General features: G+C 43.2%; 1 protein-coding gene across 1 annotated transcript in view; it reads right to left on the reverse strand.

The window, feature by feature from the left end:
- THADA (THADA armadillo repeat containing) overlaps positions 1-27,133 on the reverse strand; it is a 519,919-nt gene that overhangs the window by 381,887 nt on the left and 110,899 nt on the right. The gene's annotated exons all lie outside the window — the stretch shown is intronic.

Below are 27,133 nucleotides of genomic sequence, written 5' to 3' on the forward strand. Positions count from 1 at the left end.
AGGATGTTAATTTTTACCGAGTTGACGCGCCCTATCCAAGAGATAGGTTTGTCCGTCCACTTTTCCAAATCCCCAATCAGGGCCCTTATCATGGGATCGTAGTTACTAGAGTATAAGCGTCCTGGATCCGCCGTTAAATGGACGCCTAAGTATTTCAACGAAGTCGGTGCCATCCGGATTTGAAATGTGTCCCTTATTAGTGCTGTATCGTCCGCCGTTAAGCCTATTGACATAGCGCTTGATTTCTGGATATTTGCTTTGTATCCAGACAGTTCCCCGTATTCTTGTATTACATCCTGTAGAGCAGACATCGACTCAATCGGGTTCGTGACTGTCAGGAGGACGTCGTCCGCGTAGGCGGAAACTGTAAACTCTTCAGCGCCCACTTTAACTCCTCTGATATTGGGATGTCTGCGTATCGCCTGTAACAAGGGCTCCATGGCCATCACGAAGAGGAGGGGGGAGAGAGGGCACCCCTGTCTGGTTCCATTGTATAATCTAAATGGCTTCAACGGGGCCCCTGTTATCTGGATCTGGGCCCGGACGTCGTGGTACATTGCTCTTGTGACTCGCATGTATTCTTCTGGAAAACCAAGATGTTTCAGGACAGAGAACAAGAATTGCCAAATAACCCTATCGAAGGCCTTCTCTGCGTCTATGGAAATCACTAGAGAAGGTGTTCCGGTGGCCACTTGTTTCCAGATGAGGTCGGCGTTCCGTCTGGTGTTCACGAATAGTTGCCTACCCGGTATGAACCCGACTTGGTCGGCGTGAATGAGCGAATTCAATATCGGGTTCAACCTATCGGCTTGTATTCTCGCTAAGACCTTTAAGTCGTGGTTGATCAATGATATGGGCCTGTAGTTTTCAGGTTGGAGCGGGTCCTTATCTGGTTTGGGTAGTAAAACTATAGTGGCTAGAGCCATCTCGGGGCCTAGGTGACCACCTTGCCTCAGGTGGTTGAAAAGAGTCACCAACCGGGGTGTGAGCTCCTCTCTGAAGGTCTTGTAGTATGTCCCATCGAACCCATCCGGTCCCGGCGCTTTGTTACCTGGCAGACTCGATATAGCCCTGTCAACCTCCTCCTCGCCGATTTCCGCTCCTAGGTTACTCGCGGCCTCACCTGTCAATTTGGTCAGACCCAGGCCGTCTAAGTGACGTAAGATGGTGTCCTCCTCCTGTCCCTCTCGGGGGTTCACGTCCGGTGTGTGATTGTACAGTTGTTCGTAGAATTCCTCAAAGATCTTCGCAATGTCTGCTGGTTTAGTTTTTGTCGAGCCGTCCGAATGTCTGATGGCCGTGATGTGGGTCCTGTTTTGCCTAGGCCGTAACGTCCTGGCCAGGAGCGTATCCATTTTATTGGCCTTATCAAAATACGTCCGTTTCGACCATGTCATGGACCTGGCTGTATGACCAACAGAAGGGTACGAATGTTCCTTCTAACTGCTTCTAGCTTCCCGTATGTCTTGCGGTCCGGGGCAGATTGGTGTTTCTGTTCAAGGTTCCTCAGTTGTCTCAGTAGGTTTTCAAGCTGATGGTGCTTCATCCTCCTCTTCCTTGTGGCCAGTTTGATCAGGTTCCCCCTTATCACTGCCTTATGTGCCACCCAGACTGTGCTGATACTTGCGTCCGGTCGAGTGTTTGTGGTAAAGTATTCCGTGATGTCTTTTTGAATTTGATCAACTATCGCCGGGTCCCTAAGCCGTGATGTGTTTAGCCGCCAGGTCCATGGACTTGCCACGCAGAGATTACCCAGTTTGATTGAAACGTCCGCGTGATCCGATCATGAGATGTTTCCAACCGCAGATCCCACTATCCTGGACATGCCCGTTGCGTTGACTAAGAATAAATCTATCCTGGAGTAGGTTCCGTGAGGGGCCGAGTAGAACGTATAGTCTCGGTCTCCTGGGTGTTGTGCTCGCCATACGTCTATTAACCCAGTATCTTCCATGAAGTCTTTGAGCATTCGATCTTGACCTCCCCTCCCCTGTGATCTCGGGCCGCCGTCTCTCGAGCTCCTGTCTATTGCCGGGCACGGGGCCGCGTTAAAATCTCCCCCCATGAGGATTATGCCATGCGATAGTGCTGCAACTTTATCTCGTACCAAGTTCCAAAAATCAGTGTCTGGTTGATTCGGGGCATATATATTTATCAGGTGAACGGTGTGGGAATGCAAGGTGCCCGATACAAAAATGTATCGTCCCTCGGGGTCCGCGTCCTGGGCTGTCATCTGGAAGGGGCACTTACGGTTAATAATAATAATAGCCACGCCATTTCTTTTGCGATGCGATCTAGCTTCAAATGAGCCAGTATAGGTGTGGTCTCTCAGTCTAAAGGTAGCCTGTTTAGGTAGGTGGGTCTCTTGTAAGTAAGTTATTGCCAAGTTCATTCTCTTTAATTCCTTAAACATGAGGCGGCGCTTCTTAGGGGTGTTAAGGCCCTTAACATTCAATGTGGTGATCGTGATCTCCATTTTGAGTTATGTGTTTCTCCGTTAAAATACTTGATGATAAAATTAATCTGTAGCTTTGTGGTCCATGCTAACCGTGTGCCAGAGCGATCCCGTGGTACCATCTCCCCACTCGCCACCCCCATCCCCCCCTGAGAGCAAGGATATAGAAAAGGTAGATAGAGAAGAAGAAAGAGGAAAGGAAGAAGAGAAGATTAGCTTTGGCATCTGGACTTTGTCCGATGCTAAGGAAATTCTGGACTTACTCATCGCCAGAGTGTCTTGGGTAACGTGCGCCCACTTCCCCGCCACGATCAACGTTGGGAGGAAACTGAGGATCTCTAAAGCTCCTTCTTCTACGCGCCCTTCCTGTCATATTTTGACCTCTCGGTCGAGTTGCGGGTGGACGCTCGTCCCTTCCCACTTGCCTTTTACATTTCCCCCCCCCGCTGTGTTATTTGTATAGAGTCCCAGGTACCGATATTGAGTGTTCCTGCCCCTCGTGTCTACTCATAAGGTGGTGGTGGACCCTGTCCCTCCCCCCGGTTGGTTCCCACCACCCCTGCTCAACTAGCGGGGCCCCCGGTGTCTGCCAGCTGCTGGAGAAAATCTATGGGGGCTGCCCTCCCCCTCCCCACTCAAACTCCGCCCCCTGGTGCCATGTGTATCCCCTTTCCCAAGGGGGCTGTGGTCGTGTAAGAACCGTCTGGGGGGGGTACTGGCTTGGGGTAGGTAATACCACGAGGGGGTCGGGGGACATTACAGATTTTTCGTGGCCCAGACTGTTCCCTCCCAACTAGTCCTCTATACGAGAACACCTTCCAGAATGATGGGGATCTTGCCACTCCCGTGACAGGGTCCTACTTAAATCCCATTCGTGTACATTGTCATACAGCTTATGCCATGGACCTCATATGCAGCTTATATTCGATCAGTTCAATACTCCCGATTAGTAATGCAGTACAGGATAAAAACCAAAAGGAAAAACACATATCAACTTGGTACGCCTTCAGGCAACATATACCGTTTAACTTTTGTGCGAAGAAGAAATACTGCACATAATAGAAGCAGGGCAGTTCGCCCCCTCTGTGAAGAGGTGGCGAACTTCTGTGCCACGGAAACAAGTGGACCTTTGGTGTCTTCCATGTTGGAGGCACCTGCATTTTAGGTATGTTAATCGGTTCCCCTACTGGCCCAGCAGTGCATCACCTATAACATATGTACTTCAGTAAGAGTCCCTCAAGCTCAGGGGCCTCCCTCATCTTATACCCCCCACTACAAAGGGTTGCCCGTATCTCCCCTGGGGATCAAGACCATACCCTTGAAAGGTCGGGTAGCAGTATATATTACTTAAGGTGTGGATTCCTGGGGTAGCGTGGAAATTGTGTTGTGGTTTCCGGGGATATGTGCATTGTGGGTTGTCGACTTAAGGATTACTCTTTGTCTCGATGTGTGTTATAGTGTATTAAAAAGATTTTGTATTATTTATTTATTTTATATTTAATTTTTTTTTTTTTTTTTTTATTATTAATGAATTATATAGTTTTTGTACGTCCGTGCATGTTGTCATAACTGCCGAACCCTCCTTTACTCCCTGGGGGTAACCTGGCATATCGACTAAATGGCCGTAATTAGCTTATAGTTTCCGTAGTACTTTGTTTTTCATAATGGTGTTGTTACTTTGCTTTACCCCCTGCAATGTGATTCCAATTTTTATGTTGGTATTTTTTTGTTTTGTTTTTTTATATTATGTTTGTTAAATTTTTAATTAGTTTTTGTATTTGTAATTTGTACCCCTTCCACAACAACATATAATAACCGTTTTCACTCGTTCTGAACCATTTTATGCTACTCTCTACGCCCCCATGGGGAGGTGCGGATCTCGTGTCGCTGTAACGCTACATGAGCTCTGGAGCAATGAAGGAGGGGGGGATAGGGGGAGAGGAGGGGGGAAGGTTAAAGACCAGAAAGTGGGGGGGGGGAACGCACCCCAGTGGGGGAGTAGCTATCCAAGACCAAATAAACACAGTTTAACCACAGTGTCTTTGTGAACCTACATCGTGATGTCGGGGAGGTCGGGAGGCGGTTGAATGCCAAGGCCGCTGAGCAATCGGCGAGGGTAGCCTCCTGGTGAGAGATTTTGCGCCCGGTTTCCACGGAACACAATCAACTTGAAGGGGAATCCCCATGCATACTTGAGGCCGGCACCCCTCATAGGGGTAACTATAAGCTCCATACGCACCACATGTTATTATTCTACACCTCATTTAATCAATGCAGTCCAAAGATGGATTAAATTGATATTACTAGTGAAAAAGTGGAAACGTCTGCTTTAGCAATAGGCAAGCAAACTTTGGTCAAAACACAACAACGGAGTTTAATCCAGAGCAGGAGAACAGCACCTGCAGCACCATAATCACTACAAGGATTTGCAGTGGTGATGTTACTTTGACTGCTCACTAGAAATGTGATATTGAGTAATACATGCAGGAACCTTTTAAAAAATATAGCGTACTATGGTAACCAAGTGAAAATATTTGCACTGTAACAGACACCTTGCCCACATATCTACGAATTAGAATTTTACTGTATTTTTTTTCTTTACTTCCACAATATTAATTATTGTTTTATTAGTTATTTAAGTTAAGTTTAGAGGGAGGCTGATGATGGTTTCTGCAGACACGCACCATCTTATTATGCCTTATTTATTTCACGTGTCGGGTCTAAGATCATGCTGAATACACATGACAATAACGTGCTCATGCAGGAATCACTAGGCAAACATACCAAGTGTGCACAATATTAGTCCAGAAACCAGAAACAAAAACGTGCATTTTCTATCAGTTAAAGCACAAGGTAGTTAATTGGGAGGGTGGAGAGAGAAATTAAGCTCTTAGCAAATGGAACATGAAATATTTGTTATACAACGGTAAACTATGCAAATACAATATAATAAATACGGTAGATACTTTCATACATAACATCAACTTTAGAATTTGCTGATCATTTTATATAAGCACTTAGTTGGCTGTGAACTACTAGTAAACATATAGATTAGCAAACACATGAAAGGAAATTAAAAAATGCTGACTTAAAGTTTTGCTGTTTTTTTTTTTTTTTTTCAATTTTGAGTGGATGATCCACTAATTATTTTTGTTTATGCTAATTTGACTAATAATTGTGGATTATTCCAGCCTTGGTATTTGAATAATCTAATTTTTTATTGAAAGCAGGTGAATATGTTGCTTAAAGGACCACTATAGTGCCAGGAAAACAACCTTGTTTTCCTGGCACTATAGTGTTAATAGGTCCCCACCACCCTCAGGTCCCCCCTCCCGCCGAGCTCTAGGGAGAGGAAGGGGGTTAAAGCTTACTGGAGCCCGGCGCTGGAGACTCGCCTCCTCCTTCCGACGACATCGGCTAAATGCGCATGCGCATTCAGTCAGTCCATAGGAAAGCATTTCCTATGGACGCTAGCGTCTTCTCACTGTGAAAATTACAGTGAGAAGTGCAGAAGCGCCTGTCAATGAGACAGCCACTAGAGGCTGGATTAACCCTTATGTAAACATAGTAGTTTCTCTGAAACTGCTATGTTTACAGCAGGCAGGGTTAACCCTAGATGGACCTGGCACCCAGACCACTTCATTAAGCTGAAGTGGTCTGGGTGCCTATAGTGGTCGTTTAAACCTTCTTTATTGATACCTCCAGTAACAAAGAAACGGTTAGCACAAGTATCAGAAAACAACCAGTCAGCACGAGGATGGGCATATAAAATAATACCCTCCCACTTTCTTTGATGAGGTCAATTAAGAGAATATTACATTCTAAAAATAAACCGAAACACAAAGAAAAACTTGGACGGATAAGAACCACATGTCTCACAGGTCCTATGGAAAAAGAAACACCCTTGAGTGAAAAAAGAGAAAGAATGGAAAGGCCAGAACATTGGATACCTAACAAAAGGAGACCAAGCAAAGAAGAAGAGTCAACTTTGAAGGACAATTTGAGTTAAGACAAATGGTCTTTGTCCGACCATTCCACCCAAAAAATGAAGGATCCCAGAGACATCCCAAAAGGAAGCATAATGGGAAGGAGGAGGTCTAGCTAACCCAATTCCCCTAAATAAAGCAACGGATGGTAGGGTTCCTGCCCATGACGTGTGCTGCCGAAATTGCAGAGCAAAAAAGATTACTTGTCCTGAAGGACTACCCCTGGCAAAAAAGGTAAGAAGAAAGTTCAGTGCGCCACAACAGGGGCCATAAAGGAATCTATTTCCTGATCCAGACACCAGCTGGATCATGTTCCCCAGGTATGCAGATAAGATTTCCTAGGAATCCCACAGTAGGTCTCGAGCCATAGCAAATATCCCCTGAAACAGTCCAGGCCACCAAAAATAGATGTTGCTGTAGAATGAGTGGATGACGACTCCCCTCTGATTGACAACGGGCAACTATGACTAAGGAAGGAGAAGAGTATTGTCACATGACATTTCCAGGAGTGATGGGAACCAAGGCTGAGACTTCCACAGCGGGGTGAAAATCATCATTGTCATACACTGGTATTTCAACAGGTGAAGAGCTTGCAGGCAGACTGACAGTAGCTTTAATTGGGACACCCCCCCTCCCCCCTCCCAAGCTGTTTATCTATCAAACTGCGGACACATTGTCCATCACTAGAGTGCAACCAGAGTGCTCTGAATCAAATTGAATTGGCATGGAGAAGCTTTATAAGGCTCTCCCTGCCCTGCAAACTCACTCTGTGTGAAGTCCTTGCTGGCTGACGATGGATTGTTTTTTTGGTGGATACTATGTTCCCCCCCTTGATTCAATTTAAGAGCCCTCACCCGTGGCCACATTAATTATTACATTTATTTAGGTGCCCCGCCATGGGGTAAAGAAAGAGGGAGTGGGAGGGTACTGTTTGGGGTTTTATATGACCATCCTTGTGCTGACCGGATATTTTCTGATACTTGTGTTAACGGTTTCTTTGCTGCTGTAGGTGTCGGCAAAGAAGGCTTCAGCAAAATATGAAGCTTCCAGCCTTGCTGTGAAAATTGCAATTCTGTTGTCAATACTCTAGATTAGTGAATACAAAGATCTTTCTGCTGTAGAACTGCAGTTAAAAGATTTTTTTTTATTTTTTTTTCACAATTCCTGCTGGAAAAAACTGGTTAAATCTCGGGCTGGTGAATAATTCCACAACCTATTCACAAAACTCCTTAGGAGAGGCCTTGTTTCTTTGCTTTGAGAAACATTTTAGCAGATGCGATATTTTAATAAAGCATTTAATCACTTGCACATTTCCCCCTTTCACCTTCTACATAATATAATACTGTAAATAATTTCTGCCAAATTATGCCTACAAGTCCCATCGCGAAAAAAACCCACAATCCTTGAAAAGCAGCCCATAGAAGCAAATGAGTTTTGCCGTTGGGCCTCTCCAAGTTTACTATTCCCTTCTCTGCTACTTATCTCAAGCTAAAATGCCTTATTACCATGTCAAAGATCAGTCATTGGAAACATATTTATATTAAAATCACCGGTGGTTCATAAAACTCCAATGGATTTGCACTATTAGCTGCCAGAACCTTTCCGCTAAGATGGAAATATTTAAGAGACAGGCCTTAAACTTAACTCCTTTGACTCTTATTTTTCTTTTGCTTTCCCCCATGCCATGGATCAGAGTGAATGTTTGGAAACGTCTCGGTTCCTTAACCCTTTAGAAAGCAGCAAGATATAATCTTTAGATTGTAAGCTCTTTTAAACAGGGTCCTCATTACCTCTTGTTCCCAACAGTTAAATTGCTAGTTGAACTTATTTGTATGTCTCATTCATCCATTGTACAGCACTACAAATATGTTGGTGCTCTAAAAATAATAATTAAAATATATATACGGTAAATAATAATTACTGCAATGCAAAAGAAAACGTACGCAGGTATCAGGTATGCTTTAACATTCTTTTTTTCATTACTCCAGCATTTCCTATCAATAAGGAATGTGCGGGAGGCTTAAGCAGTGAGATAGAGGTAAATAAATCCATTTTGGGTACTGGGCTGTCATGGCCTCCCCTTTGGCAACTCAGATTGTTTTCCTGGAAAGGAGTAAGACAGGATCTAAGGGTACCATGGCACCAAATCTAATCTGTCCAAAGATGTGACAGTGGAAAAAGCAATAACTCATGGCTTAAGGTCTTGGGAGCATAAAGATTTTATGTGCAACAGATGTTAAAACTGTATTAAGGTGAGCATAAATGCAAGTCAATCATTTACCGCTCCCAATGTACTTGCAGAACGAGATTATTTGCAATATGCTGGTGCATGTTGGGAACTGGAAAGCACAAGTGTACTGGGTTTTACTTTACACAGGGTGCGGCTGGCCATCGTTAACTCATTGAGCGCAAGAAGTGTGCCTGGAGCATTAGGAAGCCACAGTCTGCACCCCGTGCCAGTTTAAACAAAAACATGACAGTGGCACACTGTTCCTTAATGGGAATAAACCGATTATTTAAGCTTTCAATAACAGACATGTGAGTTAACTTGTATTAGGAGGACAAGAGTCGACAGTGACTATTTGTACCTTACAACACATCACACCTCACTATCTTAATGTTACACTGTATCAAAGAGCTCTTCATACATCTTACATTGTATCACAGGCTTCAGGTTAACATTGTAGGATAAGCTTTACATGTTTGGATAGGCCTTTAGAAGTATTTAATATCTTGAAAAATATTTTAGTATTTTATATATTTTAATTTAAACGAAAAATATATACTTCATTTTAAAAGTTTATCTGAAAACCTTAAATGAAGACCATACAGCAGTTCATACAGAAATTAACTATTTTACACTGTAGGGAGATGCAGGGAGATATGATACAGTGTATCAAACAGCACGTAACAGACTATTTAACACTGTATCAAACGGCACGTCACACAGACTATTTTACACTGTATCAAACAGCACGTCACACAGACTATTTTACACTGTATCAAACAGAACGTCACACAGACTATTTTACACTGTATCAAACAGACTATTTTACACTGTATCAAACGGCACGTCACACAGACTATTTTACACTGTATCAAACGGCACGTCACACAGACTATTTTACACTGTATCAAACGGCACGTCACAGACTATTTTACACTGTATCAAACAGCACGTCACAGACTATTTTACACTGTATCAAACAGCACGTCACACAGACTATTTTACACTGTATCAAACGGCACGTCACACAGACTATTTTACACTGTATCAAACGGCACGTCACACAGACTATTTTACACTGTATCAAACAGCACGTCACACAGACTATTTTACACTGTATCAAACAGCACATCACAGACTATTTTACACTGTATAAAACAGCACGTCACACAGACTATTTTACACTGTATTAAACAGAACGTCACACAGACTATTTTACACTGTATCAAACAGCACGTCACACAGACTATTTTACACTGTATCAAACGGCACGTCACACAGATTATTTTACACTGTATCAAACGGCACGTCACACAGACTATTTTACACTGTATCAAACGGCACGTCACAGACTATTTTACACTGTATCAAACAGCACGTCACAGACTATTTTACACTGTATCAAACAGCACGTCACACAGACTATTTTACACTGTATCAAACGGCACGTCACAGACTATTTTACACTGTATCAAACAGCATGTTACACAGACTATTTTACACTGTATCAAACAGCACGTCACAGACTATTTTACACTGTATCAAACGGCACGTCACAGACTATTTTACACTGTATCAAACAGCACGTCACACAGACTATTTTACACTGTATCAAACAGCACGTCACACAGACTATTTAACACTGTATCAAACAGCACGTGACAGACTATTTTACACTGCATCAAACAGCACGTCACACAGACTATTTTAAACTGTATCAAACCGCACGTCACAGACTATTTTACACTGTATCAAACGGCACGTCACACAGACTATTTTACACTGTATCAAACGGCACGTCACACAGACTATTTTACACTGTATCAAACGGCACGTCACACAGACTATTTTACACTGTATCAAACGGCACGTCACACAGATTATTTTACACTGTATCAAACGGCACGTCACACAGACTATTTTACACTGTATCAAACGGCACGTCACAGACTATTTTACACTGTATCAAACAGCACGTCACAGACTATTTTACACTGTATCAAACAGCACGTCACACAGACTATTTTACACTGTATCAAACGGCACGTCACAGACTATTTTACACTGTATCAAACAGCATGTTACACAGACTATTTTACACTGTATCAAACAGCACGTCACAGACTATTTTACACTGTATCAAACGGCACGTCACAGACTATTTTACACTGTATCAAACGGCACGTCACACAGACTATTTTACACTGTATCAAACAGCACGTCACACAGACTATTTTACACTGTATCAAACAGCACGTCACACAGACTATTTTACACTGTATCAAACAGCACGTCACACAGACTATTTTACACTGTATCAAACAGCACGTCACACAGACTATTTAACACTGTATCAAACAGCACGTGACAGACTATTTTACACTGCATCAAACAGCACGTGACAGACTATTTTACACTGCATCAAACAGCACGTCACAGACTATTTTACACTGTATCAAACGGCACGTCACACAGACTATTTTACACTGTATCAAACAGCACGTCACACAGACTATTTTACACTGTATCAAACGGCACGTTACAGACTATTTTACACTGTATCAAACAGCACATCACAGACTATTTTACACTGTATCAAACGGCACGTCACAGACTATTTTACCCTGTATCAAACAGCCCGTCACAGACTATTTTACACTGTATCAAACGGCACGTCACACAGACTATTTAACACTGTATCAAACGGCACGTCACAGACTATTTTACACTGTATCAAACAGCACGTCACAGACTATTTTACACTGTATCAAACGGCACGTCACACAGACTATTTTTCACTGTATCAAACAGCACGTCACACAGACTATTTTACACTGTATCAAACAGCACGTCACACAGACTATTTAACACTGTATCAAACAGCACGTGACAGACTATTTTACACTGTATCAAACAGCACGTGACAGACTATTTTACACTGTATCAAACAGCACGTCACACAGACTATTTTAAACTGTATCAAACCGCACGTCACAGACTATTTTACACTGTATCAAACGGCACGTCACACAGACTATTTTACACTGTATCAAACGGCACGTCACACAGACTATTTTACACTGTATCAAACAGCACGTCACACAGACTATTTTACACTGTATCAAACAGCACATCACAGACTATTTTACACTGTATAAAACAGCACGTCACACAGACTATTTTACACTGTATCAAACGGCACGTTACAGACTATTTTACACTGTATCAAACAGCACATCACAGACTATTTTACCCTGTATCAAACAGCCCGTCACAGACTATTTTACACTGTATCAAACGGCACGTCACACAGACTATTTAACACTGTATCAAACGGCACGTCACACAGACTAACACTGCATCAAACGGCACGTCACAAACTATTTTACACTGTATCAAACAGCACGTCACACAGACTATTTTACACTGTATCAAACGGCACGTCACAGACTATTTTACACTGTATCAAACAGCACGTCACAGACTATTTTACACTGTATCAAACAGCACGTCACAGACTATTTTACACTGTATCAAACGGCACGTCACAGACTATTTTACACTGTATAAAACAGCACGTCACACAGACTATTTTACCCTGTATCAAACAGCCCGTCACACAGACTATTTAACACTGTATCAAACGGCACGTCACACAGACTATTTTACACTGCATCAAACGGCACGTCACAAACTATTTTACACTGTATCAAACAGCACGTCACACAGACTATTTTACACTGTATCAAACGGCACGTCACAGACTAATTTACACTGTATCAAACAGCACGTCACACAGACTATTTTACACTGTATCAAACAGCACGTCACAGACTATTTTACACTGTATCAAACAGCACGTCACAGACTATTTTACACTGTATCAAACAGCACGTCACAGACTATTTTACACTGTATCAAACAGCACGTCACAGACTATTTTACACTGTATCAAACGGCACGTCACAGACTATTTTACACTGTATAAAACAGCACGTCACACAGACTATTTTACCCTGTATCAAACAGCCCGTCACACAGACTATTTAACACTGTATCAAACGGCACGTCACACAGACTATTTTACACTGCATCAAACGGCACGTCACAAACTATTTTACACTGTATCAAACAGCACGTCACACAGACTATTTTACACTGTATCAAACGGCACGTCACAGACTAATTTACACTGTATCAAACAGCACGTCACACAGACTATTTTACACTGTATCAAACAGCACGTCACAGACTATTTTACACTGTATCAAACGGCACGTTACAGACTATTTTACACTGTATCAAACAGCACATCACAGACTATTTTACACTGTATCAAACGGCACGTCACAGACTATTTTACACTGTATAAAACAGCACGTCACACAGACTATTTTACACTGTATCAAACAGCACGTCACACAGACTATTTTACACTGTATCAAACGGCACGTTACAGACTATTTTACACTGTATCAAACAGCACATCACAGACTATTTTACACTGTATCAAACGGCACATCACACAGACTATTTTACACTGTATCAAACAGCACGTCACACAGACTATTTTATACTGTATCAAACGGCACGTCACACAGACTATTTTACACTGTATCAAACAGCACGTCACACAGACTATTTTATACTGTATCAAACGGCACGTCACAGAGACTATTTTACACTGTATCAAACGGCACGTCACAGACTATTTTACACTGTATCAAACAGCACGTCACACAGACTATTTTACACTGTATCAAACAGCACGTCACACAGACTATTTAACACTGTATCAAACAGCACGTCACAGACTATTTTACACTGTATCAAACAGCACGTCACACAGACTATTTAACACTGTATCAAACGGCACGTCACACAGACTATTTTACACTGTATCAAACAGCACGTCACAGACTATTTTACACTGTATCAAACGGCACGTCACAGACTATTTTACACTGTATCAAACAGAGCGTCACACATTAGACCATTTTACACTGTATTAAGCAGACGTTTGCTCCTCAGGAGATTATCTTACATTGAATCAAAGAGCAATGATGATAATGTACGTAATCTACCCACCATCCCTAGAGTCATCAGAGGACAAGGTGATACAAAATCGAACACAAACAGAATATATGAAAACACAGAATACAGGCAAAAAATACAATAGTTTGCCCTGCAGTAAGTCCCTGATTGTGTTTGCTCACTTCTGTCACCACCGGATGGACCTTGGCAGTCACGTATAAGACTGATCTCACACAGAAGGATACAGATCCAAAATGGCGGCAGATGTCTCGGCACCAGACATACAGCAACTCCTGGACAACTGTTTCTTCTTTCTTTGGGCCTCATCAGTGATAGCAAAAAACAGAACTGGCACAATTAATAAGCTCACCCAACTGTTCGTTCCCACTCAGGTCTCGAACAGTTTTTTGCTCATAGGTGCCATTACAGAAAGAAACTTAGCCAATCGACTGACTTTACACTGTGACCAAAAAAAGAATGATTACACTTAGGGGGGGGGGGGGGGGGGGGGGATACAGATTGTATTAATGTACATTTGATGTATTAAAAAACAAAACAAAAAAAAACATTTGCTCCATGCACCCCTCCCACTCTGCAACACACACACACCACCCACAGCACCTCTCACACACACACACACAAACCTCTCACACACACAGCACCCCTCACCCACAGCACCTCTAACACACACACACAGCACCCCTCACCAACAGCACCTCTAACACACACACACAGCACCCCTCACCCACAGCACCTCTAACACACACACACACCACCCTTCGTACACATTACACACACAGCACCCCTACACACAAACACATACACTGCACCCCTCACTGCAGTCTGTGTGTATTCAGCAGTCTGTGTGTGTTAGTCTGTGTGTATTCAGCGGACTCTGTATGGATTTAGCAGTCTGTCTGTGTGTACAGTCTGTGTGCGTGTATTCAGCAGTCGGTGTGTACATATTCAGCAGTCTGTATGCATGTATTATATTTGTTGGAGGTACCAATAAATATAAGCTAAATGTTATTCAGAATTTATATTTTTATTCCTGTGAGTTGTTGTGTAGTCAGGGTCCCAGTGCACGGCTTTGGCCAGGAGCCCATAATGCTGTTAAAATGGCACTGTCCTGGTCAAACAACCTAGAAAACTTTTTCATTTAATGATTCAGACCGGAGGTATATATTACATTAACATGTCCTTTCTGTGTGTCACCTCACCAAGAATTGCCTGTGCTGCTGTGTAAGCCTGATTCTATATATCTTATCTGTACAGTTACAAAACAACGGTCAGTGTGCTAATTATTAAAGTGGAAACCGCTCTGCACCTGTTGATATCACTAACTCAAGTACATTTTGTCATTTTCACCTTATGTGACCTTCACATAGTCCACAGCAGGTGACAAAAGGTCAGTCACGTCTGCAACCACCAGATATAAAATATCTCCATTTCAATTGTCGATATCATCTAGCCAATGTTTGACATTGGATAGAGATTATGGGGGTTGCAGTCCAACAGCAACATGAATATCTAAGGGTTGTCAACTTTATAACAGTATTTCCATGTGAAATTCATCTCTTGGAAGTAATTTTACAAAAGCATTACATAACACAGTAGTTTTGTTTTTTAATCTTTAATTTAGGGCCACATTATTATTATTATTATTATTATTAATATAGCGTCAACAAATTCCACAGCGTTGTACAATGGGTAGATTAGCAGACACGTAATTGTAGCCAGACGAGTTGGACGAACAGAGGGGTTGACGGCCCTGCTCAATGAGCTAACATACTAGAGGGAGTGGACAATGTTAATTTTACATTGTTTGAATGTTTAATTTAGAAAGAATAGTAAGCACTAACAGACCTTATGCATAAATTATATATAAAATGATATAAATCAGCGACCTGGACGCACGAGAGTAGAGCTCCTCACCGGCCCCACAGAAAGCAGCTTATAACAGCACACATAACCGTAAATTTGCAGCAGACCCAACACCAAATTGATCATGGACAAATGCACACCGAATAAATTGTCCAAATGACCCAAGCTCCACTGTCACTGACCTCTTTGCGGCCTGATACTCAAGATGGCGGCAGCCTGTGAACACAGGCCTCTGAGTCGCCAGGCCCAGACACACCACGAACCAAAGGCGCACACCAGCCAGATCCTCACAAAATTAGCCGATGTCAAATCAAACCTGGCCCAAAAAATAATCTGCACATCCAAAAAGGTCAAAGATGAGATCCACGCGCTGGATGCGCGCACCCCCATCTTAGAACAACGCATGGAGACAACCATAGTAGCCCACAACGACGTGGCGGAACATGTCTCCCATCTAACTACCAGGCTGGAGACTGCAGAGGCGGCCCTGGAGGACCTGGCCAACTGGTCCCACCGCAATAATGTCCGCATTCGCGGACTCCTGGAGAGGCCCGGAAAGGGCCCACTCCTAGACCCCATCCTCTCTATCCTGCGCTCGCTAATGCCTGACATCCCTGAGGATCGGTGGCAGGTGGATACAGTCCACCGTGCACTTCGGATGCGGAGAGTGGAGGAATCGCAACAACGTGATGTCATTGTGCGCTTCCTCCACTTCCAAACAAAACAAGCAATCATCCAGAGAGGCAGAGAAGGCCCCATCAAATATAACGGCCATACTCTCACAGTATACCAGGACCTCTCTCCTGCGGTAATTAAATGCCGGGAGTGGAAGCCGATCACCGACCTGCTGAGAAACAACAACCTCTGCTATGCCTGGGGCCACCCTTTTAAAGGAATCGCCTTCCAGAATGGGAAACCACACGCTGTATAGCCCGGTGCGGACCCCGCCAAGTTCCTGCAATCCCTGAAGATACCCATCCCGACTGGCACCCAGCTACAAGCCTCCCGACCCTACCAATGGTCTGGTATTCAGTCAGGGAGTGACAACGGGCATGCAGAGGCTAGAACAGGACTCTCACTCCCAGAACTGCCTTCCTACCAGGCCCTGACCGCACTACAACCCACACCAGGTACTCTGACAACATGGGCCCTGGAGGGGGGTCTCACTGTGTTTTTGGGGAGGAAGACAGGACACGGGAGGTCTTGTGGAAACCCAAAGTACCATGGCTGCTACAAGAGCACGATGACACGACTACACAACCCTTCAAATCAACCCACAGATAACTGTTCTGGACTGGGGACCATAGGGGATTGATACCGGGGGAGGCAGGCAGGTAGAGGGAAGGTAGCGAGGTGGGGGTGGCATAGAATACAACACACATAGACGACAAATGACAACCTACACAAGCACAGACAAAAAAGAAAAACGTCATACAAACAAATAAAACAACACAAACTGGAGATGTTGGAGGAGAATAGAAAAATTTGTATTTTGATGCCTTTGATGCAATCATTTTAGTCAAAGAATTGGAGAAAATGTGTGGTGGTAATTTTTAAATTTTCATTTTTACACACACATTTGTGAGTGATTTAGGAGAGCCTGTTGTTGGTTATTGCAAGAAAACACTCCACGTTGTTTTCTGCAATGCCTCCTGAGTACAACCATGCCCCCCATGCATAGGTTTGCCAGGATTTTGGAAAGGTTCAGTTACAATTGTATGACTTGTAATTTAAGATGAAATTGAGAGTATTTCTTCTGATAGGCTTATCTTTAGCTTGGGGCTTATCACACACCCCAGTTTTATTTATTGTCATGAAAGTGTATATACAGTGCCTTGCAAAAATATTCACCCCCCTTGACTTTTTACCTATTTTGTTACATTACAGCCATAAGTTCAATGTTTTGTTAATCTGAATGTTATGTGGTGGATCAGAACACAATAGTCTAAGTTGATGAAGTGAAATGAGAAAAATATATACATAAAACTATTTTTCAGAAATAGAAAACAGAAAATTGGCATGTGCGTATCTATTCACCCCCTTTGTTATGAAGCCCATAAAAAGCTCTGGTGCAACCAATTACATTCAGAAATCACATAATTAGTGAAATGATGTCCACCTGTGTGCAATCTAACTGTCACATGATCTGTCATTACATATACACACCTTTTTTATGAGGCCCCAGAGGCTGCAATACCTAAGCAAGATGCACCACTAACCAAACACTGCCATGAAGACCAAGGAACTTTCCAAACAAGTAAGGGACAACGTTGTTGAGAAGTACAAGTCAGGGTTAGGTTATAAAAAAAATATCCAAGGGGGGCGGGGCCTGACTGCCATGCTGAGCAGACGTGTCTCGCTTGAGCTCCTGAATCTCCAGCATTAAAATGAGAATTTATGCCAAAATAAGAACGGGATAATAATTAAAAAGGCAGCTTATCATTACAAGCGGTAACGGGGACCAGCATAGGCAGTCTAATCAAAACCACAAGCGAATAAAACCCCGGAAAGCAGGATGCCTGTCCTGTGGCCTAGTGAGGCATGGAGAGGCGGCCGACCTTGCAATGCGAAACTCTCAGAACGTAGCGAACGACGCCATCCTGTACCCCGCAGCCCCCCCCCCTATGGACCGGCGGGGGATATCCCGGTCCGAGAGGCAACCCAGCGGTGAACAGCGTCACCACGAGGCGGCCTCTATAAGCGGAAAACAAAACGACATCTCCAACATGGCGGGCACCACGAGTGCAACGTATAACAACAATACAACCCGAACCTCGCCATCAACTGGGATTGATAGAGCTTTTGAGGTCTTCTGGGCAAAGCTGAACCAGGTAATGCAAGCACCCAACCCGCACAGGCCGAGTCAAGGCGCTCCACGCAAGCGACCACCGAGCGCTCAGCTCCCACCAGCAGGTGAGGCTCCAGGCCAGCGGCGTCTTCCAGAACACCCTCATGCCGTGAAACATGGCAAAGCCACGGCGGGTGAACAGACACTTAGACGGAGGAGTGGTCGGACAAACGCAACAGGCTCTCAGCCTTACATCACCATGCCCACGGACAGAGAAACACTCAGACAGCGCGAAACGAAATGCACCAAACCAGCGTCATCCTCCCGATGCCCTCCAGCCGAAGCAGGGGCAAAGCGACTCCATGAAAAGCACCTGAGGGGACACTCACAGCCCAGCGGTACCCAGTCCGAACCGCACAAGACGACTCACAAGAGGGCACCGCAGCAGGCTAGCAGTGGAACTGTCACAGCACCGGAGGTACCCGGGGCAGCCCCTCTAGATTACAGGGCAAAGGCTCAATTTGGGGGCCAACTTGACTCACACTACTGGCACCAAAAAGGTAGCAGAAGAGGCATAGGGTGAAATACGGGCCATAGAGGGACTTGCCCACCCGCTCAGGGAGAGGACTCCTGCGGATTGGGGCCCACCCCATACTGGACTGTCTGTTTTACCGCATATACAATACCATAGGGATACATTTACTTAAGTGCGCAGGATATACCATAGGCTTCGCTACATATATTATGCCACTAGCCTAGCCCAGTTATTTTAGCCATGGAATGTACAAATTGTTCTTGTGTCATCTCCATTGGATGTTGCCTGCTGTCTACCATCTATTTGTTTACCTGTTTTTTTTTTTTTTTTAAACAGCTAAATAAGCATGTACCTTACATATTAGCTTGCTTAACATTGTGTACAGTTACCTTTTTTTTTTTTTTTTAGAATATCAGCCAATTAATCCGAACATTAGTTCCTTGCTAAACCTCTGGACAGGCTACGCAGACCAGTAGGCATTGGGTAATCACCCCCCTTAATGTAGGCCTTACTCTTATTGGACCGCCTGGCGGCCTGGTCCACACAGAGTAACTTCCCCAGTACCCCATCTCAATCATTAATGCTCCAGAGCGACATTTCATTACGGTCTCCTAAAATGTTAAGCTATATGTCAGTTCTGACAGACCAGCTCAGACTGTAAATTTCTATTTCTCTTCCTGTTTATTTACGACTCATCCATGTGTTACAGTTAGACCTAGCCAAGATGAAACAGTTCAAATGTTATTTCATGGTATTCACTATAACTTTAGCGAGGATATACTCCGTTATCACTGTTGTCGTCAGTTACCTTTTCATAAGCAGAATATGTCTGAGCATGTTTCTACTAATGTGCCTTATCTACTCACTATATCTATTATATTACTTTAAATACTTGATGAGGTTAAGCTTGTTACCTCACTATTTTATCATATGTCAGTAAGCCAATCAATCTATACTCAAATAACCTTATTGTTTTTTCTGTTCTTTCTTTTCTTTGTGAAGCTTTTTTTCTTTCTACTACGCCTAGATTTTAGGTTTACCAAGCATGCACTCTCTAAGCAAGCTTAATCACAATGACTAGATTTGTTTTCATCTTATATGACATAAGCTAACACTATCTAAATGCAAATCCAAACGCACAGTTCACTCCTTGGACCCAGCTTAACCTAACCAAGCTATAGACACAAACTAATGTTCTGACTTGTTATTATATATTAAAAATGTGCCTGTTTTTTCTGTGCCCCGCATGTTGCGCGTGGGAATAGTAGGAGGACTGCTTTTGGGGCACCTCTTACCTGCATGTGTACTATTTCAGCACAACAAAAATAAAGAATTTAAAAAAAAAAAAAAATATCCAAATCTTTGATGATCCCCAGGAGCACCATCACATCTATCATAACCAAATGGAAAGAACATGGCACCACAGCAAACCTGCCAAGAGACGGCAGCCCACCAAAACTCACGGACTGGGCAAGGAGGGCATTAATTAGAGAGGCAGCACATAGACCTAATATAAGAACAGTGACTGAGTCACACCACACAAAAACAAAAGTTTTAGACTTTAGAAAAACAGACTTTTCTAAAATTAGAATATGTGTAAAGGAGTCATTATCAGACTGGAGTAATTTAAATGGAGCCCAAAATAAATGGGATTATTTAAAAGTTGCACTACTGAAGGCAACAGAAAATTGCATTAGGCTTGTCAGTAAAAGCAAAAAATTCAAGAAACCACTGTGGTACTCCGCAGACGTGGCCAAAATAGTAAAAAACAAAAAGTTAGCATTTAGTAATTATAAAAAAAACCAGAGTGAGGAAGACAGAATGACCTATAAGATTAGGCAGAAAGAGGCTAAGCAAGTTATAAGATGTTCCAAATCACACACAGAAGAGAAAATAGCACAGTCAGTAAAAAAGGGGGACAAAACATTTTTTTAGATACATAAATGAGAAAAGAAAAGTAAAACAAGGATTCGTTAGATTAAAAACAAAAGAAGGAAGGTATGTAGATGAGGATAAAGGTCTAGCTGACTGCCTCAATGAATATTTTGTTCGGTATTTACAGATGAAAATGAAGGAAAGGGACCTCAGTTAAGAAAAAGGATAAATGAGTCATTTATTACACGTGAGTTTACAGAGGAAGAGGTTCTATTTCAACTGTCAAAAGTAAAGACAAATAAGTCAATGGGACCTGATGGAATACACCCAAAGCTATTAAAAGAGCTTAGTGGTGTACTAGCAAAACCATTAACAGATTTATTTAACCAATCATTGATAACAGGAGTAGTCCCAGAAGATTAGAAGTTAGCAAATGTTGTGCCCATTCACAAGAAAGGTAATAGGGAGGAGTCGGGCAACTATAGGCCAGTAAGTTTTACTTCAGTAGTGGGGAAAGTGATGGAAACCATGTTAAAGGATAGGATTGTTGAACATCTAAAAACACATGGATTTCAAGATCAGAGACAACATGGGTTTACTTCAGGGAGATCATGCCAAACTAATCTTATTGATTTTTTTGATTGGGTAACTAAAATTATAGATCAGGGTGGTGCAGTAGACATTGCTTACCTAGATTTCAGTAAGGCTTTTGACACTGTTGCACATAGAAGGCTTATCAATAAACTACAATCTTTGAGTTTGGATTCCAATATTGTTGAATGGGTAAGGCAGTGGCTGAGTGGCAGGCAACAGAGGGTTGTAGTCAATGGAGTATATTCGAAGCTTGGGCTTGTCAAAAGTGGGGTACCTCAGGGATCTGTACTTGGACCCATTCTCTTTAATATTTTTATTAGTGATATTGCCGAAGGTCTTGATGGTAAGGTGTGTCTTTTTGCGGATGATACCAAGATATGTAAGAGGGTTGATGTTCCAGGAGGGATAAGTCAAATGGCTAATGATTTAGGTAAACTAGAAAAATGGTCAGAGTTGTGGCAACTGACATTTAATGTGGATAAGTGCAAGATAATGCATCTTGGACGTAAAAACCCAAGGGCAGAGTACAGAATATTTTATAGAGTCCTAACCTCAACATCTGAGGAAAGGGATTTAGGGGTGATTATTTCTGATGACTTAAAGGTAGGCAGACAATGTAATAGAGCAGCAGGAAATGCTAGCAGAATGCTTGGTTGTATAGGGAGAGGTATTAGCAGTAGAAAGAGGGAAGTGCTCATGCCATTGTACAGAACACTGGTGAGACCTCACTTGGAGTACTGTACACAGTACTGGAGACCCTATCTTCAGAAGGATATTGATACCTTAGAGAGAGTTCAAAGAAGGGCTACTAAACTGGTTCATGGATTGCAGGATAAAACTTACCAGGAAAGGTTAAAGGATCTTAACATGTATAGCTTGGAGGAAAGACGAGACAGGGGGGATATGATAGAAACATTTAAATACATAAAGGGAATCAACACAGTAAAGGAGGAGACTATATTTAAAAGAAGAAAAACTACCACAACAAGAGGACAGTCTTAAATTAGAGGGACAAAGGTTTAAAAATAATATCAGGAAGTATTACTTTACTGAGAGGGTAGTGGATGCATGGAATAGCCTTTCAGCTGAAGTGGTAGAGGTTAACGCAGTAAAGGAGTTTAAGCATGCGTGGGATAGGCATAAGGCTGTCCTAACTATAAGATAAGGCCAGGGACTAATGAAAGTATTTAGAAAACTGGGCAGACTAGATGGGCCGAATGGTTCTTATCTGCCGTCACATTCTATGTTTCTATGTAACTTTGGAGGAGCTGCAGAGTTCCACAGCAGAGACTGGAGTATCTGTACAATCGTGGAATGCACGAAGTCTTGCAGACAGATATCAGGTCCATCACTAGGTCAGACCGCGCTGACGTAACCATCACCCTCGGCAACATAAGGGCGTGGTCTCCGTGGACATGGAGGCTGAACGCCTCTCTCCTCAAGGACTCCATCAAACTACAACAACTACGCAAATAAATAACCACTTACTTCCAAACCAATACAACCCCTGAGGTGCCATCAGCCACAGTATGGGCGGCACACAAAGCGTGGATTAGGGGGTTCCTAATCAAAATAGCTACCCACAGTAAACAGCAGAAAACCAAATTACTAACCTCGAAACTCGAGTCGCAAACTAGAACAGCAACACAAAACGGATCCTACCCCATGGACCCTTGCAGAAATACGGGCTCTAAAACTCCAAAGATATCCTTCTAGAAGACACGGCACGATCCTTGGACATGGTCCAGATGGACATTCTATGAAAATCCAATAAGATGGATACTATGCTGGCACATGTTCTACGGCCTAGACATACACATCCCCACATCACAGCAAATAGAGACAGCTCTCTCCAAAACTCCCCACAGGAAATAGCGTGAACATTTACAAAATACTACAAATCCTTATACAATCACTCAGCGGAAAACGACGTCAACCCACCGAGGGCAAAAGACCGCATTCGGGCCTATCTCCAACAGATTAATTTGCCCAAACTTCCTAACGAGTCAGTATAGGCCTTAGCAACCCCGATCACGAAAGACTAAATAAACAGGGCAATACCCACCCTCAAAAGTAACAAATCCCTGGGCACAGATGGATTCCATGGGGGTTACTTCAAAATGTGTAGAGAAGAACTCACACCACAATCAAAATCTCTCTTTAATTAACTTAGAACAGGAAGCGCACCAAACCGTGACATGGCCCTAGCAAATATTATACTGCTACCCAAACCTGGGAAGGACCACTTGCTGCCAGACGCATATAGACCCATTTAATTGATTAATCATGACGCAAAATTATTTGCCAAGATCCTGGCAGAGCATCTCAACCCATACCATGGACGCTTGATCCAAGTGGATCAGTTGGGTTTTGTCCCCGGACGACAGCTCTTTGAGAATACAGGCCGGAATATAAACCTCATCTGGAAGCTAACAACATCTCGGACGCCTTCTCTGGCACGGTCCTTGGACGCCAAGGAAGCGCATGACAGAGTCCTGTGGCCCTTCAGGTTCACTCTCTTAGAACACTTAGGCTTCCCATACCCGTACGTCCCCGGCAGTTAAAGCCCTGTACACGAACACAGCAGCTCAAATAAAACTCACACGAGCTGACATCAGACCCTTCCCCTTGACCGGAACATGACAGGAATGCCCCCGCTTACCCTTACTTTTCATATTGACGTTGGAGCCTCTACTCCAAACCATCAGAGATTATCCTGAAATTCACAGGGTGGACATAGCGGATGACATTCTCCTCACACTGACACGACCAGGGGGCTCCATGCGAGCCCTATCGACCATCCTAACAGAATATGGCACACTCTCCAGCTATAAAATTAATATGGAGAAATCTAGTGCTCTCCCAATAGCTCTCTCCGCAGCAAACACGGGACACGTACCAGATCCACCTAGCACAAGACTAAATCAAATACTTGGGGATAAGCCTACCCGCTGACCCCATTAAACTATTCCAACTCAATTACACCCCCACACTCCAAACACTAATAGAGAGGACATGGAGAAATGGATAAACAAACCTATATCATGGCTGGGCAGGATACACTTAGTGAAAATGAACATACTCCCACGCATATTATTCCTATTCAAGGCCCTACCCATATACTTGACAAAGAAAGACCTTGATCCGCTTCAAAAAGCAATAGACAACTTTGTATGGCAAGGGAAAAGATAGAGTGGCACGCAACATTCTATATCGCACAAAACTAGCAGGAGGACTCGGACTCCCCCCTTACACCACTATTTCCTTGCGGCAAAACTAGTGCAAATCACACTGTGGCACTCTACACCCGACGACTGGAGAGAGGCTGCACTAATGGGATCCGACATCCCACAATTCCACATTTGGCTCCCCAGCGACCAAAGAGCAATCATAGAATCGACTGCCCAGCGGTACTGTCCTCTCTCCGGGCCTGGGACAACTGTGCCCAGAAATACAAACTCACAACACCACAATCCCTAATGACGCCCATATGGCGTAACAGAGCATTCCCACCTGGGATGAGATTTAGGGAATTTAAGGGACTGGAGTACGCTGAACTCCAAAGATTTTACCAACTATATACAGGAGACATCATGGTCACATATGACAAACTCAAAACTAGAAGAACAAGCTTACAATCCTCTGATTTCGTTCGGTACCTGCAGGTCAGGGACTTTGCCCAAAAACCACATATCAAGAAAGCAGCCAGAACACAGCTAACATTCTTTGAAAAGATCTGTGATGCGGAAACATACCACAAAGGCCTCATCACCAGGCTTTACTCACACTTATGCACTAACACTACCGACTGGGGGAGCCTCAAATACATAGACCAATGGGAATCAGAGCTGGGTGAGACCCTAGAGCAGGGATAGCAACCTTCGGCACTCCAGATTTTGTGGACTACATCCCCCATGGTGCTCTTACATCCATAATGCTGGCAAAGCATCATGGGAGGTGTAATCCAAAATATCTGGAGTGCCGAACATACTCCATAGACCACTGACGCCCAACCCATGGGTACTCTTACTGTCTAGACCATTAGACGGATGGACTAGATTAGAGCAAAAACGTATTCACAAAATAGCCATAACGGCCAGAATGTCGATTGCTCAAACTTGGCTAAGACCAGAGGTCCCTTCCAGACATGGTCAGAATAAAACTAAAAGACACACACCTCATGGACAAACTGACCGCCTAGGTCAGGGGTACGCTCAAAACTTTTAACAAGGTCTGGGAACCATGGGAAACCCCCTGACCTAACCACTGTTGCAGCACGGTGGACCTAGGGTTGAGGGGGGAGAGGAGGGAGGGAGCCTGGGCGCAACCCCACGCCTACACTACCTTGGCGGGCCCCACAACGAGTTGATCCTTGCCTTTTCTTTCCTCTCTTACCCTCCCCATACCACCTATCTTTCTTCATCTACTTCTCCTCTTTCACACAGTCCAGAAAGGGAAACACCCAGTCCGGTACAAATACTTGAGGAGTGGACACAATTGAGTCCATATACACCCTCTGCAGTAGGCAGATACACAAGGTGAATGGAACACTTGATGGTCACACCATTCACAGGCACCAGGAAGCCAGACAGAAGTTACTTTACACTGGCTACAAGCATACAGAACCTACCTAGGATGAATCTAAATACCATAGTATAACAGAGAGCCTATGGCCCTGAACCTAACATGTAATACAAGTGACATTTAATTGTGTTAAGTCCCAAACGTTGTTTCAACTGTTATTGCTATTGTGTAAATGTGCACTACTCAAGCTAAATAAAGAATATACACATATATTTTTAAATGATAGAATGTATACAGGTACCCTAATCTGTGAGGGATTCTTTCTACTGATAACTGCAGTGATCCCAATGTTCAACTCGGCTGTCCCAGGGGGTGCATGCAGTCCTGTTTGCCTCTCCTACCCAAGAAAACTGATCCTGTTTTTACATGACAGCTTTTTCCATTCACTATATTAGTGATGTCAAAGGGAGCAGAGCACTGATTACTCAAGTAGTGTGTCTCCGAAACACGTATCCACAGACATTAGATACAATCCCGATTTACTTAACCGATCCCATAGCTTAAGAATTTTAAATTGTACTGTCCCTTGATGCTAAATGTCAAATAACTACATCCATGATTTTTAAGTTTGCTAGTGGTCCTATTGGGGCTTTAACAATTTCACCAGTTTCAGGAACAGATGACCAATCTGAAGTGCTACCTGCTATACACAAATGTACATCTCAGCAAATGAACACTGATCGGTATCATATTTTGACCATTTATCGGTGACTTTGCCGCTCCTTTTTCTTTTTATAATTAGTATTTACAGCTTTGATTATGTTAAACAAGGTGAAATCTAGCAGGTGTAGTTTCTAAACAGCCGACGCATTGAGCCTGGCACATACAAATTAACAAGTTTGGACTCAACATGTATGACTAAATATACCAGAAATGCCCAGGACTTGTTTTGATACAAGAAAGATCACAATCGCACAATTGATCAGATTTGTACACTGCAACAATATTTTGTAGCAGTGCAGATTTTTATGAATATATAATGCCCTTTTTTGCAAGTTTTAAAAATGTCTCCCCCCCACATCTGTAGTTATACAACAACATTTACTTAACTGGGGTAAGTGTGTAAACCCCCTCTTTTGATCAGATGTGTGATCACAGCCTAAACATCACTAGGTTGCAATAAAGGGAGTTTTCTTGCATCAAAAGGACCGCCAGACTGTTTTTGTGTATTTGG

This window comes from Pelobates fuscus, chromosome 2 (assembly GCF_036172605.1).
Source record: "Pelobates fuscus isolate aPelFus1 chromosome 2, aPelFus1.pri, whole genome shotgun sequence".
Lineage (NCBI taxonomy): Eukaryota > Metazoa > Chordata > Amphibia > Anura > Pelobatidae > Pelobates > Pelobates fuscus.